Here is a 16,332-nt window from a genome sequence, read left to right on the forward strand (position 1 = left end):
TTTGAACATTTGATATTTAATATTACATAATTGGTTTCTATTATTTATAATTTAACCATTAATTGTGTAAAAAATAAATTTAAATAAAAATTAAAATTAAAAAGGAAAAAATAAAAAAAAAATCGTCACAATATTTTTTTTAAAAAATTGACATTATCGTCAGATTTATCGAGGGCATAATCTGACGGTAATAGTGCTGAAAACAGAATATTATGGCGCGAATATTATTGTCGAAAAAATTTTGCCGGTAGCTAAATAATTTTTTGGGCAAGTAATCTGTCGCAAAATTCGACGATAATTACTGTTAGACGAAAAAATTCGACGATAACTAATTACCAGCAAAATTTATATCGTCGAATTTTATTTATTTTTTTAACAGTATTCAACGTTTTTTTATAATATTAAATAAGATTGTGACTAGATTATTTTTTATTTTCTTACTTAGATGAAAAACAATTGAGTTCAGTTGACCTTTTTTGTGAACTTATTCTTAAAAGCCTAACTAATGTTAGGATATATGATGACTATCGCAACTATACGTGCCTTATTCAATTTCTTATAGCACTTACTAATGACTATGAGCCGATCAATTTTTTTCTACTCTATCAAATTCTTTCATCTAATCTTAAAGATACTCTCCTTCGTCTTAACTCGAAAGAAACATTATTAAAGCTTATTCGATTATATCTGAAACTGCATACCTTAACAATTACTAATAAAAGAAACAATTTTTATCGAAATTGTAATCGATCCGGTCATATTCTTCCGAATTGTCCCTCAATCAATATAACAAAATAAAATCATCATTAGCTACGTATTATTAAATTGCGGATTGGTCTCACAATTTCAATAATAGTTATTTTTGAAAGTATTTTGGCTTGAAGAATGGGCGGTGAAAGGCACATGATGAAAAGAGAGTAGTGGGAGAGAATGCTTTAGTGGAAGGGTGTGTAGTGTGTTACGGCGCGGCGCACGCATGTGTTGAAGTGGTGACAGTGTGTCTCTGCTCCCTTTTTTTGGGGCTGAAGCCGAGCCATGTTGGCCCCTCCTCCACTACGCTTTAAACACAAACACACGCGCACATTCATTTTATCCCCTTTTTTCTTCCTTTCTTTTTCTCCTACTATTCACTCATTTTTCTTCTTCTTATTTTTTGTAAAACACTATAAAGCTTAATTAATTAAATCCACTTCGTTCTTAGCTTGCTTACTCATCAATAATCATTTCATGTTGTCTTTTTTATTATCTGACGGCTCAAAGTGCCCTACCAATTTCAGTGTGTTCCCCACCACCACTTCCATGCCCTTGATATTCATTATCCACTTCCGTTATCTTTAATCATGCTTATTATGGCTAATACTACGTCTCATGGTAAATGATTAATGAATTTTATTTAGTTTAAATATTGCACATTAATAGGGTCAAAAATGTTCATACAACATTCAATCAATAGTGAGATGTTATTATATAATACTTTTAGTGCAGGTAGTTTAATAAACTAAAAACGTAGTTATAATCTGGAAATAAATAATTAGACGAGGTAACATGTATTTGCCAACACATGCACAGTACATTTAAGTTAAAACCTCTAAACACACTATATATTAGGTATATGACAACAAATGATTAGTCTATCTTAGCTTAAAAATTTTATTCTAAATAGAAGTATTTTAGTATTTTTTATAATATATGTGAACATCAATAACTAAACTTAATACTTATTTGATGCATATAGTAAGAACTTTGGTTAAAGAAGGAAAACTTTTAAAAAATATTTTTTATTAAAATTTTATTTAGGGTTAAGTACTGTTTTCGTCCCTAAGATTTAGGATAAAAATCAAAATCGTACTTGACTTTTTTTTCTTATTAAAATCATCATCAACATTTAAAAACCCTTTAAAATCATCATTTCGCTCTAAAAAGATAAATTTATCATTGTAAAAAATAAATTATAAAATAAATTAACTTTGTTCATCATCCTCCTAACCCATTTGCAGCGGCTTCATTATCCCTTTCTTTCTCCATCAATCCTCCTAACCCATTTCTTCCTCCAATCAAAGACCCAAACTTTGTTTTCTCCCCAACAACCCAATAAACTCAAACTCCCAACCTAAGCTTCTTCCTTCACCTACCTTTCTCTCTCTACATCAACCCTCATTTTCTCTCTCCTCAAACTCCATTAACAACAAGCTTTTGTTCAAGTTAACAAACAAATTAAACAACATCAGCAACTAAATTCAACAACAAATTCAATAACAAATTCAACAAATTCAGCAACAACAACACACTTTCAGTAACACCAAAATCAAAATGAATCAACAGCAACAACATCCACAAAATAAATTAACAGAAATTTTAGATTTAACAACAATTTAACAATCATCAACGTAGCCTCATATCCAAAATTAACAACGATAGAAATTTTAAAAAAAAAAAAAAGATGTTCAAATTCTTCAAAAATAAAAAAAATAAAAAAATGAAGAACACAAAGAGGAGAAAGGAAGTGACGGTGCGGTGCGGGAACCTCCTGCCATAATCAACCTCTGGCCGCCGCCGCCCTCAGTGCACCCCTCCTTCTTCTTCCTATTCTTCTTCCTCTTCCTTCCAACTGCCACCTACGATCACCGTCTGTCGAAAGCCAATAACCACTACAAGCGTCGCCTCTCCCTTCCCAGAACACGTCACAGCGCCGCCATGTCGGGGGATTCGAAGCTGAAGACGACGAACTCGAAGACGCTTCTATCAATCCAACCACTCTCTGCTCTCCACCTTCCCAACCTCTGCACCTTCCTCTCTTCTCTCGTTCTCTCTCTCATCTTCTCGTTTTATCTCTCTTTCTCTATAGTCACAATACAACGGCGAAAGCACGGTGGCGGCTACACTCTTTCCTGCTGTCACCTCCCTTTTCTTCCTTTCCTTTTTTTTCTTCTTCTTCTCTGTTTCTCTCTTCTTTTGTTATGTGTCTTTTGTTTATTTTCTTTTTGTTTTCTGATTTAGTGGGTGGGGTGGGCTGGGGTGGGGTGGTTTTTCTTTTTTAATAATTTTTATTTTTGTTTAAGGGTAATTGATGAGCGGATAATTTATACGCTTTTTGGCATTGTTTTTAGTATGTTTTTAGTAGGATCTAGTTACTTTCAGGGATGTTTTCATTAGTTTTTATGTTAAATTCACATTTCTGGACTTTACTATGAGTTTGTGTGTTTTTCTGTGATTTCAGGTATTTTCTGGCTGAAATTGAGGGACTTGAGCAAAAATCAGATTCAGAGGTAGAAGAAGGACTGCTGATGCTGTTGGATTCTGACCTCTATGAACTCAAAGTGAATTTTCTAGAGCTACAGAACTCAAAATGGCGCGCTTCCAATTGCGTTAGAAAGTAGACATCCAGGGCTTTCCAGCAATATATAATAGTCCATACTTTGGCCGAGTTTAGACGACGAAAAAGGGCGTTGAACGCCAGTTCTACGCTGCAGTCTGGAGTTAAACGCCAGAAACACGTCACGAACCAGAGTTGAACGCCAGAAACACGTTACAACCTGGCGTTCAACTCCAGAAAGAGCCTCTGCACGTGTAACATTCAAGCTCAGCCCAAGCACACACCAAGTGGGCCCCGAAAGTAGATTTATGCATCAATTACTTACTTCTGTAAACCCTAGTAACTAGTTTAGTATAAATAGAACTTTTTACTATTGTATTTGTATCTTCGGATCATCTTATGATCTTTGGAAGATCCTGGATTGTATTTTTGATCCTGTGATCACGTTTTGGGGGTTGGCCTCTCGGCCATCCCTGAATCTTTCACTTATGTATTTTCAACGGTAGAGTTTCTACACTCCATAGATTAAGGTGTGGAGCTCTGCTGTTCCTCATGAATTAATGCAAAGTACTACTGTTTTCTATTCAATTCAACTTATTCCGCTTCTAAGATATCCATTCGCACCCAAGAACATGATGAATGTGATGATTATGTGACGCTCATCATCATTCTCACTTATGAACGCGTGCCTGACAAACACTTCCGTTCTACATGCAACCAAGCTAGAATGAGTATCTCTTAGATATCTAATACAGGGGACCGAGTCCGAGTTATTAGTATCTTCGTGGTATAAGTTAGAACCCATGGATGGCCATATTCCTGAGATCCGGAAAGTCTAAACCTTGTCTGTGGTATTCCGAGTAGGATCTGGGAAGGGATGGCTGTGACGAACTTCAAACTCGCGAGTGATGGGCGTAGTGACAGACGCAAAAGGATAGTAAATCCTATTCCAGTATGATCGAGAACCTCCAGATGATTAGCCATGCCGTGACAGAGCATTTGGACCATTTTCACAGAGAGGATGGGATGTAGCCATTGACAACGGTAATGCCCTTACAGAAAGCTTGCCATGGAAAGGAGTAAGACTGATTGGATGAAGACAGCGGGAAAGCAGAGATTCAGAGGAATGAAAGCATCTCCATACGCTTATCTGAAATTCTCACCAATGATATACATAAGTATTTCTATCTTTATTTTCTGTTTATTTATTATTATTATTCGAAAACTCCATAACCATTTGATATCCGCCTGACTGAGATTAACAAGATGACCATAGCTTGCTTCATACCAACAATCTCCGTGGGATCGACCCTTACTCACGTAAGGTTTTATTACTTGGACGACCCAGTGCACTTGCTGGTTAGTTGTGCGAAGTTGTGAAGTTATGTTTGGACCATGGTATTGTGCACCAGTTATTGGCGCCATTGCCAGGGAGAGAACGAACAACAAATTTTATAACCTCAGAGTAACAATTTCGCATACCAAGTTTTTGGCGCCGTTGCCGGGGATTGTTCGAGTTTGGACAACTGACGGTTCATCGTGTTGCTCAGATTGGGTAATTTTCTTCTTATTTTATTTTCAAAAAGTTTTCAAAAAAAAATCTTTCAAAAATTTCTCATCTATTTTCGAAAATTATTTCAGAATTTTTAAGAATGAATTCTAGAGTTTCATGAAACATGTGAAGCCTGGCTGGCTGTAAAGCCTTGTCTAAATTTATTTGGACTGGGGCTTCCAACCCAACATTATCAAGAGCAAGCCAGTTGTTGCTAATCCACCTGCTGCTGTTCCTGATCCACCTGATTTACATGCTAAAGCTTGACTGGCCATTAAGCCATGTCTAACCCTCAGATTGGAGCTTTAGACTAAAGAGCACAAGATTCCTGGAATTCACATTAAAAAAATTTTGAAATCCTTATTTTTCTTTTTCAAACAATTTTCGAAAAATACAAAAAAAAATTAGAAAATCGTAAAAATAAAAAATATTTTGTGTTTCTTGTTTGAGTCTTGAGTCAATTTTTAAGTTTGGTGTCAATTGCATTTTTTCTAAAAATTTTATGCATTTTTCGAAAATTCATGCATTCATAGTGTTCTTCATGATCTTCAAGTTGTTCCTGGCCAGTCTTCTTGTTTGATCTTGATGTTTTCTTGTTTTGTGTCTTTTCTTATTTTTCATGTGCATTTTTGCATTCATAGTGTCTGAACATGAAAGATTTCTAAGTTTAGTGTCTTGCATGTTTTTTTTGCATTGAAAATTTTTCAAAAATATGTTCTTGATGTTCATCATGATCTTCAAAGTGTTCTTGGTGTTCATCTTGACATTCATAGCATTCTTGCATGCATTCATTGTTTTGATCCATAACTTTCATGCATTGAGTCTTTTTCATGTTTTTCTCTTTCATCATTGAAAATTCAAAAATAAAAAAATTATCTTTCCCTTTTTCACTCATAAATTTCGAAAATTTGGATTGACTTTTTCAAAAAATTTTAAAATCTAGTTGTTCTTATGAGTCAAATCAAATTTTTAATTTAAAAAACTTATCTTTTTCAAAATCCTTTTCAAAAATCAAATCTTTTTCATTTTTCTTATTTATTTTCGAAAATTTTAAAAATATTTTTCAAAAATCTTTTCTTAATTTTATCTTATAATTTTCGAAAATATTCTCATTAATTAATGTTTTGATTCAAAAATTTCAAGTTTGTTACTTGCTTGTCAAGAAAGATTCAAACTTTAAGTTCTAGAATCATATCTTGTGATTTCTTGTGAGTCAAGTCATTAATTATGATTTTAAAAATCAAATCTTTTTCAAACTAATTCTAATCATATCTTTCTATCATATCTTTTTTTAAAATCTTATCTTTTTCAAAAATTTGATTTTCAAATATCTTTTCTAACTTCTTATCTTCTTATCTTTTCAAAATTGATTTTCAAATTTTTTTCAACTAACTAATTGACTTTTTGTTTGTTTCTTGTCTTTTTCAAAACTACCTAATTAACTCTCTCTCTCTCTAATTTTCGAAAATATCTCCCTCTTTTTCAAAAATTCTTTTTAATTAACTAATTGTTTCAAATTTTAATTTTAACTTGATTTCATTCCTAAATTTCGAAAATCACTAACCCCTTTTCAAAATTTTATTTTCAAAAATCCTCTTTCTCTCTCATCTCCTTCTATTTATTTATTCATCTACTAACACTTCATCTCACACAAATTTGAACCCCCTCTTCCATCTGTGTTCGAATTTTCTCTTCTTCCCTTCTTTACATTACATTCTTTTCTTCTTCTACTCACACAGGGGAACCTCTATACCTGGGCAAAAAGGGTCCCTATTAATTATTATTTTTCTATTCCCTCTTTTTCATATGAGCAGGAGCAAGGACAAGAATATTCTTGTTGAAGCAGACCCTGAACCTGAAAGGACTCTGAAGAGGAAACTAAGAGAAGCTAAAATACAACAATTCAAAGATAACCTTACAGAAATTTTCGAACAAGAAGAGGATATGGCAGCCGAAAATAATAATAATGCAAGGAGGATGCTTGGTGACTTTACTGCACCTAATTTTAATTTACATGGAAGAAGCATCTCCATCCCTACCATTGGAGCAAACAATTTTGAGCTTAAACCTCAACTAGTTTCTCTGATGCAACAAAACTGCAAATTTCATGGACTTCCATCTGAAGATCTTTTTCAGTTCTTAACTGAATTCTTACAGATCTGTGATACTGTTAAGACTAATGGAGTAAATCCTGAAGTCTACAGGCTCATGCTTTTCCCATTTGCTGTAAGAGACAGAGCTAGAGTGTGGTTGGACTCTCAACCCAAAGATAGCCTGAACTCTTGGGATAAGCTGGTCACGGCTTTCTTAGCCAAGTTCTTTCCTCCTCAAAAGCTGAGTAAGCTTAGAGTGGATGTTCAAACCTTCAGACAGAAGGACAGTGAATCCCTCTATGAAGCTTGGGAGAGATACAAGCAACTGACCAAAAAGTGTCCTTCTGACATACTTTCAGAATGGACCATCCTGGATATATTCTATGATGGTCTGTCTGAATTAGCCAAGATGTCATTGGATACTTCTGCAGGTGGATCCATTCACCTAAAGAAAACGCATGCATAAGCTCAAGAACTCATTGACATGGTTGCTAATAACCAGTTCATGTACACTTCTGAGAGGAATCCTGTGAGTAATGGGACGCCTCAGAAGAAGGGAGTTCTTGAAATTGATACTCTGAACGCCATATTGGCTCAAAATAAAATATTGACTCAGCAGGTCAATATGATTTCTCAGAGGCTGAATGGAATGCAAGCTGCATCCAACAGTACTCAAGAGGCATCTTCTGAAGAAGAAGCTTATGATCCTGAGAACCCTGCAATAGCAGAGGTGAATTACATGGGTGAACCATATGGAAACACCTATAATCTCTCATGGAGAAATCACCCAAATCTCTCATGGAAGGATCAACAAAAGCCTCAACAAGGCTTTAATAATGGTGGAAGAAACAGGTTTAGTAATAGCAAGCCTTTTCCATCATCCACTCAGCAACAGACAGAGAACTCTGAACAAAATACCTCTAATTTAGCAAACTTAGTCTCTGATCTATCTAAGGCCACCCTGAGTTTCATGAATGAAACAAGGTCCTCCATTAGAAATTTGGAAGCACAAGTGGGTCAGCTGAGTAAAAGAATCACTGAAACCCCTCCTAGTACTCTCCCAAGTAATACAGAAGAGAATCCAAAAGGAGAGTGCAAGGCCATTGATATAACCATCATGGCCGAATCCAAGAAAGAAGGGGAGGACGTGAATCCCAAGGAGGAAGACCTCCTGGGACGTCCAGTGATCAATAAGGAGTTTCCCTTTGAGGAACCAAAGGAATCTGAGGCTCATCTAGAGACCATAGAGATTCCATTGAACCTCCTTATGCCATTCATGAGCTCTGAAGAGTACTCCTCTTCTGAAGAGAATGAAGATGTTACTGAAGAGTAAGTTGCCAAGTTCCTTGGTGCAATCATGAAGCTGAATGCTAATTTATTTGGTAATGAGACTTGGGGAGATGAACCTCCCCTGTTCACCAATGAACTGAATGCATTGGATCAACTGAGATTGCCTCAGAAGAAACAGGATCCTGGAAAGTTCCTGATACCTTGTACCATAGGCACCATGACCTTTGAGAAGGCTCTATGTGACCTTGGGGCAGCAATAAACCTCATGTCACTCTCTGTAATGGAGAAACTGGGAATCTTTGAGGTACAAGCTGCTAAAATCTCATTAGAGATGGCAGACAATTCAAGAAAAGAGGCTTATGGACAAGTAGAGGACATATTAGTAAAGGTTGAAGGCCTTTACATCCCTGCTAATTTCATAATCCTAGATACTGGGAAGGATGAGGATAAATCCATCATCCTTGGAAGACCCTTCCTAGCCACAGCAAGAGCTGTGATTGATGTTAACAGAGGCGAACTAGTCCTTCAATTGAATGAGGACTCCCTTGAGTTTAAAACTCAAGGACATCCTTCTGTAAACATGGAAAAGAGGCACAGTAAGCTTCTCTCAAAACAGAGTCAACCAGAGCCCCCACAGTCAAACTCTAAGTTTGGTGTTGAACTCCCATATCCAAACTCTAAGTTTGGTGTTGGAAAGTCTCAACAATGCTCTGAACATCTGTGAAGCTCCATGAGAGCCCACTGTCAAGCTATTGACATTAAAGAAGCACCTGTTGGGAGGCAACCCAATTTTTATTTATCTAATTTTTATTTTTATTTCATGTTTTATTAGGTTCATGATCATGTGGAGTCACAAAATAAATATAAAAATTGAAAACGGAATCAAAAACAGCAGAAGAAAAATCACACCCTGGAGGAGGATCTTACTGGCGTTTAAACGCCAGTAAGGAGCATCTGGCTGGCGTTCAACGCCAGAACAGAGCATGGATCTGGCGTTGAACGCCAGAAATGCACACTGAGGAAGAGCTGGCGCTGAACGCTAGAAACAAGCATCTGGGCGCTGAACGCCCAAAACAAGCATCAATTCGGCGTTTAAACGCCAGAATTGCATGCAAAGGCATTTTACATGCCTAATTGGTGCAGGGATGCAAATCATTGACACCTCAGGATCTGTGGACCCCACAGGATCAACTCAGGATCTGTGGACCCCACAGGATCCCCACATATCTCCACTCACCTTACCTCCTCATAATCCTATATCACCCTTTCCCAAGAACCCTTCACCACTCACATCCATTACTCCCCTAAAACCATCATACAACCCACCTACACCCACCCACTCAAATTCAAACCATCAACTCACCTCCATATCTTCTTCTTCTTCTACTATTCTTTCTTCTTTTGCTCGAGGGCAAGCAATATTCTAAGTTTGGTGTGGTAAAAGCATAGCTTTTTTGTTTTTCCATAACTATTGATGGCACCTAAGGCCAGAGAAACCTCTAGAAAGAAGAAAGGGAAGACAAAAGCTTCCACCTCCGAGTCATAGGAGATGGAGAGATTTATCTCAAGGGTTTATAGCTCAGTGGTAGAATATTTGACTGCAAATCAAGAGATCCCTGAGATACCTCAGGGGATACATTTTCCTCCACACAATTTTTGGGAGCAACTAAGGGTGAAACATCAAGAGCACTCCATCATCCTTCATGAAATTAGAGAAGATCAAAGAGCAATGAGGGAGGAGCAACAAAGACAAGGAAGAGACATAGAAGAGCTCAAGGACATCATTGGTTCCTCAAGGAGAAAACGCCACCATCACTAAGGTGGACTCATTCCTTGTTCTTAAATTTTCTGTTTTTCGTTTTCTTATGTTAAATGTTTATCTATGTTTGTGTCTTTATTACATGATCATTAGTGTCTAAGTGTCTATGCCTTAAAGTAGTGAATATGAATCCATCACCTCTCTTAAATGAAGAATGTTTTAAAAATAAAAGAACAAGAAGTACATGAGTTTCAAATTTATCCTTGAACTTAGTTTAATTATTTTGATGTAGAGACAATACTTTTTGTTTTCTGAATGAATGCTTGAACAGTGCATATGTCTTTTGAAGTTGTTGTTTATGAATGTTAAATATGTTGGCTCTTGAAAGAATGATGAACAGAAGACATGTTATTTGATAATCTGAAAAATCATAAAAATGATTCTTGAAGCAAGAAAAAGTAGTGAATACAAAGCTTGCATAAAAAAAAAGAAAAAAAAGAAAGAAAAAAAATGGCGAAAAAAAATAGAAAAAGAAAAAGCAAGCAGAAAAAGCCAAAAGCTCTTCAAACCAAAAGGCAAGAGCAAAAAGCCAATAACCCTTAAAACCAAAAGGCAAGGGTAAATAAAAAGGATCCCAAGGCTTTGAGCATCAGTGGATAGGAGGGCCTAAAGGAATAAAATCCTGGCCTAAGCGGCTAAACCAAGCTGTCCCTAACCATGTGCTTGTGGCGTGAAGGTGTCAAGTGAAAACTTGAGACTGAGCGGTTAAAGTCAAGGTCCAAAGCAAAAGAAGAGTGTGCTTAAGAACCCTGGACACCTCTAATTGGGGACTTTAGCAAAGCTAAGTCACAATCTGAAAAGGTTCACCCAATTATGTGTCTGTGGCATTTATGTATCCGGTGATAATACTGGAAAACAAAGTACTTAGGGCCACGGCCAAGACTCATAAAGTAGCTGTGTTCAAGAATCAACATACTGAACTAGGAGAATCAATAACACTATCTGAACTCTGAGTTCCTATAGATGCCAATCATTCTGAATCTCAATGGATAAAGTGAGATGCCAAAACTATTTAAGAGGCAAAAAGCTACAAGTCCCGCTCATATGATTGAAGCTATGTTTCATTGATATTTTGGAATTTATAGTATATTCTCTTCTTTTTATCCTATTTGATTTTCAGTTGCTTGGGGACAAGCAACAATTTAAGTTTGGTGTTGTGATGAGCGGATAATTTATACGCTTTTTGGCATTGTTTTTAGTATGTTTTTAGTAGAATCTAGTTACTTTTAGGGATATTTTCATTAGTTTTTATGTTAAATTCATATTTCTGGACATTACTATGAGTTTGTGTGTTTTTCTGTGATTTCAGGTATTTTCTGGCTGAAATTGAGGGACTTGAGCAAAAATCAGATTCAGAGGTAGAAGAAGGACTGCTGATGCTGTTGGATTCTGACCTCTCTGCACTCAAAGTGAATTTTCTGGAGCTACAGAACTCAAAATGGCGCGCTTCCAATTGCGTTAGAAAGTAGACATCCAGGGCTTTCCAGCAATATATAATAGTCTATACTTTGGCCGAGTTTAAATGATGCAAAAGGGCGTTGAACGCCAGTTCTACGCTGCAGTCTGGAGTTAAACGCCAGAAACACGTCACGAACCAGAGTTGAACGCCAGAAACACGTTACAACCTGGCGTTCAACTCCAGAAAGAGCCTCTGCATGTGTAACATTCAAGCTCAGCCCAAGCACACACCAATTGGGTCCCGGAAGTGGATTTATGCATCAATTACTTACTTCTGTAAACCCTAGTAACTAGTTTGGTATAAATAGGACTTTTTACTATTGTATTTGTATCTTCGGATCATCTTATGATCTTTGGAAGATCCTGGATTGTATTTTTTATCTCGGCCATGCCTGAACCTTTCACTTATGTATTTTCAACGGTAGAGTTTCTACACTCCATAGATTATGGTGTGGAGCTCTGCTGTTCCTCATGAATTAATGCAAAGTACTACTGCTTTCTATTCAATTCAACTTATTCTGCTTCTAAGATATCCATTGGCACCCAAGAACATGATGAATGTGATGATTATGTGACGCTCATCATCATTCTCACTTATGAACGCGTGCCTGACAAACACTTCCGTTCTACATGCAACCAAGCTAGAATGAGTATCTCTTAGATATCTAATACAGGGGACCGAGTCCGAGTTATTAGTATCTTCGTGGTATAAGTTAGAACCCATGGATGGCCATTCCTGAGATCCGGAAAGTCTAAACCTTGTCTGTGGTATTCCGAGTAGGATCTGGGAAGGGATGGCTGTGACGAACTTCAAACTCGCGAGTGCTGGACGTAGTGACAGACGCAAAAGGATAGTAAATCCTATTCCAGTATGATCGAGAACCTCCAGATGATTAGCCATGCCGTGACAGAGCATTTGGACCATTTTCACAGAGAGGATGGGATGTAGCCATTGACAACGGTAATGCCCTTACAGAAAGCTTGCCATGGAAAGGAGTAAGACTGATTGGATGAAGACAGCGGGAAAGCAGAGATTCAGAGGAATGAAAGCATCTCCATACGCTTATCTGAAATTCTCACCAATGATATACATAAGTATTTCTATCTTTATTTTCTGTTTATTTATTATTATTATTCGAAAACTCCATAACCATTTGATATCCGCCTGACTGAGATTAACAAGATGACCATAGCTTGCTTCATACCAACAATCTCCGTGGGATCGACCCTTACTCACGTAAGGTTTTATTACTTGGACGACCCAGTGCACTTGCTGGTTAGTTGTGCGAAGTTGTGAAGTTATGTTTGGACCATGGTATTGTGCACCAGTTATTAGCGCCATTGCCAGGGAGAGAACGAACAACAAATTTTACAATCTCAGAGTAACAATTTCGCATACCAATAATTTTGTCCAAAAAATGTTGTTTATGGATAAAAGGATGATTTTATAACGTTTTGTAACGTTAAGGATGATTTTAATCACCAAAAAAGGTCGGGGACGAATTTGATTTTCATCCCAGACTTTAGAAATGAAAACAGTACTTAACCCTTTTATTTATCTACAACAGTTTTAAAAAACAATACCCTTAAGACACAATTACTATACAATCTGTTTTGTTATCGATGATCTTACCGACCACTCATCAAGATTGGGTAGCCCAATTGTCATTAAAATCGAGGGGGTCGGAAATTTTGGCAAAAGATGTTTTCTTTTACAAACTAATTTTACTGACGAACAAACCATTAAAAAGTTAGCATGTAATGGAGCTAATAATTCTTGCGACGGTATGAGTGATGACTCAGCCTTAGCATCTCTAATTCTACAAATGGCTAAGTCCTTAGTAATAATAATTTTTTTCTTTTACTTTAGAAAATAAGTTATCTATGTTCTATGGATAATAAATTTAATTATTTTTAAAAATAAAATGTGAAACCTCTCTTTCTTACTTTTGCAAATTTTTTATCTCTCTTGTCTCTCTCATCTCTTCCCTTCTGATGGTCCATTGAAGAAGGTTGTGCCGCCACCACTTGGAGCTGCCATCACCGCCAGTAAGTCATATTGTCGTCGCAATCAGCATGTCGTTGTTACTATTGTTGGAGTCTCCGTGGAAAATCTCAGCCGTGTTGCCGTTGTTGGTGTCCCTTGTCGTCGGAGGTTGTCACCTTGTCACCTCATTGCGGCTGGGGTCCACCACACCAAAGATAGGGTTGTTGTCCAGCTTTTTCTTTTAGTTGTTTGTTATATTACTAAACCCTAGCTCCACCATTGTAGGTTTTACTGCCGTTTCCTGCCACTACCACGTTTCTACAATCCTGTAGCCACCATCAAAAATAAATTTTCTATAGTTTTTTGTATTTTTTCGATTTTTTTGTTTGTTTGGGATTTTGTTAAGTACTTTATTAAATTCTTGATTAAATTTTTAAATGAAGTGTGTGTTTAGGAATTGTTATATTAATTTAGTGTAATTAGAAATTAAATAATATTAGGTTAGGTAGGGTATAATTTAGGATTTGTTCTGAGTTAATGGTGTTTTAGATGATTGTTAATTATCTGAGTTTATTGTTGTCTGAGTTTATTGTTTTCTAAGTTAATTAATATTGATTGTTGTTAATTCTCTGAGTTAACCTTAACTTGTTAATGGTCTAAGTTAATTATTGACTTATTGTTGATTGTCATTAATTTTCTGAGTTTATTGTTGTCTGAATTAATTATTTTCTGAATTAATTTTACTGAGTTAATTGTTGTTAATTTTACTGAGTTTATTGCAATTTACTCATTTGAATATATGAACTTTGATTTATTTGTTTAATTATAATTTGGGTGTTAATTATGTTTATAGTTTGTATGTTGATTATATTTATAGTTTCCAATTGAAGGTGTACAGCCTGCTATTCCAAAAAATGCGCCTGTAGATGGTAGGTCTCCGGTGCTAGTAATTCTTTGTTTATAGATTAATGGTTTATGGTGTAAAACTTTCAACTAGGATTGTAAGTTACTAAAATTGTATAAGTTTAAATAGATATACTATTTGAGAGATATACATATGCATATTAGTAGATTACTTAAAATCTTAAGGTGTCAAGATATGTTAATTGATTCTTTGTGACTTTGTCTCATTTTTCTATAACTTGCACTTTCTTTGTATAATTAATTTGTCCCATTTGTAGATAAATATGGATTACTTATAATCTTAATTTATCTCATTTGTATAATTAATTTTATCTTTTAACATTTTATTATCTAGAGAGTTTCGGCTATACAATTTACTTAGCTATTATGAGGTATTTTGTTTTTCATATCAAATTTTATGTAAGTTCATCTTTTTTAAATTTAGAGTATATGTTTATAGTGCTACTTTTTTTCCTTACATGAGTAATAATTATTTTTTTTCTTTAGTTTTAAACTTTGATGTGTGAACTTGTTTGTGAACTTTTAATGAAAAATTATAGACAAATTATTATAAAAAATTGTAGAATTTTAAATTTTGTTAATTAAAAAATTATTGAATTTAAATATTTAAAATTATATATTGAATTTTTAAATAATTTTTTTAATAAATAAAATTTAAGTTTACTGACGGATTTGTCGGGAGATAAATCAGACGTTAACAAGCTCCAGAATTTCACTAATTAAAAGTTAATTTTCGCCGCTAAATTCGTCAGTAATTAGAGGCGGATGAAAAATTCGCTAATAAATAATTATCGTCAAAATTTATACTGTTGAATTTATTCTGTCACTAAATCTGATGACGTAGACAGTATCCAACAAATTTTTTTGTAATGATGGATAATAAATTTAATTATTTTTAAAAATAAAACGTGACACTTTGGATTGGTATCATTAATCTTGATACGAGTATTGAACCGCAAGCCTTAGAAGCTGAAATAACTAATGCTGGTGTGCTGAGTTTTGTGAACCACAAGAAATTTTGAAGGAAGTTAGTTTGCTGAGCTGTTAATATGCATAGCTGTACACTTTCTGTTTTGAGCAGTTTGTTAGAATTCAATTACAGTTAGGCTTCTAGAATCTGTTGAGTGTTTAGTTAGATGTTTCTAGAACTAGCTTTCACTTGTACATATAAAAATACACTCGCTCTTGCTGCAAAGCAAAGTTCTGACGCAATAATCACAGAATGCACATTTACAAAGTCCAATTCTCTCTGTTTCTTCTTCTTCAATCTCATACTCTCATCCCTTTCTTCTAAGTTGTTATCTGAGTTTCTGGTACCTTTCATGGTATCAGAGCCTTAAGTGCCACAGTTTCCGTAAGCTACTGAACAAGATCTATGTAAGAAAGATGACACAGTATTTTGTGGCAACTCCAATATCCATGAAATTGAATTAAAACAACTATCTACAATGGAAAGATCAGGAAGAATCAACGGTTGAAGGTAACGATATGTTGAATCATCTCACTAGAGAAGGCATTCCTCAAGTTTCTCTTCCAGATGGCTCACCGAATTTAGAGTTTCAGAAGTGAAAAAGGCAAGATGCTCTTCTGAAATCTTGGTTACTTGCCTCTATGTCGAATCCGTTCACTACAAGAATGGTTGGCTGCATGCTCACACACCAGATCTGGAGAAGGCTGGAAGATCATTTTTCTTCTCAGATCAAAGCCAAGGTAATGCAACTGAAGAACAAACTTAGCACTATTCAAATAGGTGCATCAGTGACAAAATATGTGTTATCAATAAAAAGTATTATAGATGCTCTAGCTTCGGTAGGAGAATCAATGAAAGAAAGTGATCACGTTAATACAATTCTACATGGGCTGACTGAGGAGTATGGAAACGTTATGACTTCAGTC

Source organism: Arachis hypogaea, chromosome 12 (assembly GCF_003086295.3).
Source record: "Arachis hypogaea cultivar Tifrunner chromosome 12, arahy.Tifrunner.gnm2.J5K5, whole genome shotgun sequence".
Lineage (NCBI taxonomy): Eukaryota > Viridiplantae > Streptophyta > Magnoliopsida > Fabales > Fabaceae > Arachis > Arachis hypogaea.